Source organism: Cynocephalus volans, chromosome 13 (assembly GCF_027409185.1).
Source record: "Cynocephalus volans isolate mCynVol1 chromosome 13, mCynVol1.pri, whole genome shotgun sequence".
Classification (NCBI taxonomy): domain Eukaryota; kingdom Metazoa; phylum Chordata; class Mammalia; order Dermoptera; family Cynocephalidae; genus Cynocephalus; species Cynocephalus volans.
The window spans coordinates 108,296,700-108,300,935 of record NC_084472.1 but is presented as its reverse complement, the minus strand read 5'-3'; positions in this window follow the sequence as shown (position 1 = coordinate 108,300,935).

Below are 4,236 nucleotides of genomic sequence, written 5' to 3'. Positions count from 1 at the left end.
GTGCAGCTTCACTTCTGCAGGCGGATTTAGTATCATACTGGAAACAGAAAAAATAAAAATGCAGTATTTTGTTACTCTAATTTCTGTGGCATATTTGGTGTTTCAATCTGTCATTACCAATGCATTCTTTAAGTTGCTGAATCAACAGGATTCAATCTCCTTTTACTGCCAAACACAGTGGAAAATGTGAATTTGACTGTATAGCCCTGTTCGACTGCTGCTAAGTACGGTACCTCGAGAGAAGCAGGTAACACGTGACCGCTGAGCTGCAGCCGCAGACGAGCTGAGCGGAAGCTCCTCCCTGGATGGTGTCATGAATCTGAGGCCAACTAGATGCACGATGCCTTGCTAAGTTAGGCTACCAAATGACAGATAGGCCAAGAGCACAAGTCACCAGTCTTACTGTCACACTGGTGGTGCTCATCGTTAGACCCTGTGTCATTTAAATTTAAATTACATCTAATTAGCTAAATTCAAAGTCCCTCTTACTTACCTATGCAGTTTTTGAAGCTGTGCATTTCTTTTGACTTCCTTTTTGTCTATTTTTATTGTAAGATTTTTGGAAGAACCTAGTGAATTATTTTTATTTTTTACTTTACTTGAACATTTTGTTTTTCTGTTTTCTTAGTTTCTGTGTTTGAAAAGGCTGTCTCATAAATTTCTATCCATGATACTCCTTGATGCAGTACTCTGCTGTGGTTTTTGAGTTAATCATATTTCTCCCTGTTTTTCAGGGCCTCCGATCTTTATTTCCTTGAATTCGGACCTTTAGTAGGGTGAGGTCTTATAACCCTGAAACTCCCTTCGCATCTTTTGAAAGTACTCCTCTCCTTTAAAAATCACTTCTCCTTTCATACTTACATTGGAATGAGGTCAGAATTGCTTTGGCAAAGTTTATTCTGTTGTTAGGATACTCCAATGTAACTTGCAAGTGTTAGAGAATTCTTACAAAAATAAACAGGCTCGTACAACAAAAGCTCTTCAAACCTGTGCTAAGAGTAGAATAAGGCTGAATAGCTATGTTCATGTAGATTATGACCTAAGACAGTGGGTGGCATTTTTCTGAGTATTTGCTAAAAAATATTAATGAGCGCAATGATTGGTTTTACCTTTGTAATGGAAAGAACATGGATTTATAGCCCCTTAAATATCATTGGTTGATGTTCAATAAGTAGCAGATGTATGCTTAGTTGTGTCTTACATCTCTCTCTCTCTCTTTATAAGCGGAGGTTCTCCGATCTCATGTTGAATATCTAACTGTGAAGATACTGTCATAATTATATATCTGATTGCACTGAGAAAAGAGGTGAAATTCTTTTGAGGATTTTCCCAAACTGCCGTAATTGCTCGACCCACCCTCCTTGAATCACGGCCTGTTGCTCTGTTAGAGAATGTTCACCACTGGAAAAACCTTGGGAGCTTGGGAAAATTATTGAACAATTTCGGGCCTCAGCTTCCTCTTCCTTAAAATGGGACTAATAATTGTACTCGTCTCAGAGTGTTGTGAGGATTCAGGAGCTAACGTACAGAAAGTGCCCAAAGCAGTGTAGGTCATGAAGTAGCAAACATGCAGGAGATTGCTGTTATCAACATCTCTGCCAAATCATGCTTTAATTCCTTCGACTCACCTGACTTGCCAGTGAGAAACCAAAGTTAAATCTATGTGGAGCGGGAGGTCCCTCTTTCACTGGGGACAGATGAGTGCTAGGTAGTAAACAGCAGCACCAGGACCTTTTGAATCTATGTGGAAATTAGTTGCTTAAAAAATATTCATGTTTCTGGTTTATGATGTCCCAACAGTCATCTTAATAAAGTTTACAGAAATCTAGAATGTTGGAAAGGATCCTGAGAGCGTGTGGTGGTAGTTTCCAAATGCCAGTGAATAAACCGTATCGTGGACACTTAAGAAAAATTCTCAGGTCTCACACTCAGATATTTTTATTTGACAAAGTCAGAAATGAGGTTTTGGAATCCACACATCTTTAAAATTTTGCAAATAATTCTGAAGCATAGCCCAGGTTATTGAAGGCCAAAAATATTACTAAAACTGAATCAAGTTTTAGGCCAGTTTGAAACCCAAACTGCCTGGCTTATGACTCTAAGACTGTCATAGTATACTATGACGTGTTTCCAGTAGAAAGCCCATTTATGCAGATATTACACACTCAGGTTTAGGTGTGAGATTTTCTTGAGCATGGCGGATTGTTAAGTAGAATTTATGCCACCAGACGATACTGTTTGTTATTCTCTCCTTAATGACTTGCTTGTAACAGTGCCCCACTATTTCTTCAGCCCAGACCCTCCTACATCCTCTCTACTCAGACAGGCTTTTCCTTCTTTCCAGCCTTTCACGCAACATCGTTCCTTCATAGTCCATCTGATATCTTTCAAATGATTTAATTTTGAATGTTTCCCTATAATTCTAGGATTCCTGGTAATGCCAATTTTAGAGCTAGAAGGGATTTCAGAGATCAATTCACTTGACTTTCTCATTCTGTAAGTGATGAACACTTCTCCAAGGCCACCGGGTTAGCAAATTATAACCAGAATCAGAATCTGTTGATTCCTGTGTAGCTCTGAAGCATTTCACTTAAAAATACACATGAGCCAACATCCTAGCCTTTCTTCCTCCCCTTCCCATTTTAGTCCCCAGTTTTTCTTATCTTTTATCATCTGTTTCTCTATGTTATTGTAGCCAATTCTCTTTCTTTTTTCACATTTTCTCCTATTTATATTGCTGTACAATCTGTTTGTTTTGGACTTTCTTTTTTATTGCACGATGACTTCTCTTACTTCTCCTATTATCCACTTACAGGTTCTCAGGAAATGCTGCTGGTCTGACAATGTTACCTCTTTCCTTCATCTACCTTATCAACAGCAGACTTTGTCCAGTAGGCCAGTCAAATTCCCATTTTTCCATGTTTTGCAGCTTATTTTCTAAGGCTAGGATTTGTTGAAACAATGTTTATCGTGAATAATTCTATTTCATAGTATTGTTTCATGGTCAAGACTCACAAGGTACGGTAGTATCATTACGAGAAACAGATCCTACAAGGCGACCACTTTTTTTCTCCTCTGCTCACGAGAGAGAATGGGGGCAGGGCCACAGGAACAAAGGCAAAGCATTTATCCACTAAGAACCCATTGTCATCCCAACCCTTAGCACTGAATGCACCACAGCAGCGGGAGCCTGGGCGCCCCAGAGGCTGGCCCTCAACAAATGTCAAACAGCTTAGCTATGGCTGTAACTTTGGACAAGACTTAAGCAAGAATTCTCCTAAGAAAGAAAGCAAACAACATCAATAAAAAAAAAAAAAAAGAAATGAGAAGCCTCATTGGTACCAGTAACCTCCTTGAAAGACGGATTTGTACTCGATGGCTATCAGCATAAGGTTCATCTTCACGAAGCAGGTCCTGGGGAGAAAGACAAGGAGTTGTGAGGACAGGGGCAGAGCGGGCTGCTAGTGGACAAGAAGGTGACAAGCATCTCAGCAGAGGCAGGAACTCCCAAATATGGGATTTTTACTTTGACTGTATGCCAACTGGAACAGAGAAGAAATTGTCCCTCACAGACTGTCAACTTGTGGGTGGCAAGGACCGTGAGTTATTCATTCTTGTATCTTCAGTATTTGTAACGGAGCCTGGTCTACACTGAACTCTCTGTGAACATTGTTGAAAGAATATTGCTGCGTGATGAATGAAAACAGCATTTGACTTAACTTACCGGGAAACTTCAGGAAAACTCATTCCAGCAAAGTCATTCGAGAGACGCTGAGTCAGAATTTTGTTCTTCAGGCCATTCAAGAAATGCTTTTGCCAGGGCTGTTTAGGGAAAATCTGGAATACACAATTATGCCGCATGAAGTCCATCAACATGGAATATGGGATGGTATAATTCATGTAATTATATATTCTGCTAAGTGGCAAACCAGTCTTCATTGCATGTAAGTCATAGAAAGGAGATTTATCCTAGTGCATAACTGGAGAAATATTAAAGGAAGACTAAAACTCTAACAGCATTCCAACTATTTTCACTGAAGAGGTCAGAATGAGGTGGACATGTCATGACTTAGCTTCTTCCCAGATGGCATCTGAGTCTTCTTGCTGGAAATTAGAAATCTTCTCCCTTGCCTACTCCTAATTTCAGCAAAGTAGACTGGTTAGTTTTCTGAGTCAGTAAAAATAAGATAGGAGAGATAATGTGGAATGCAAGTTGTCTCTCTCTAGATATGAATG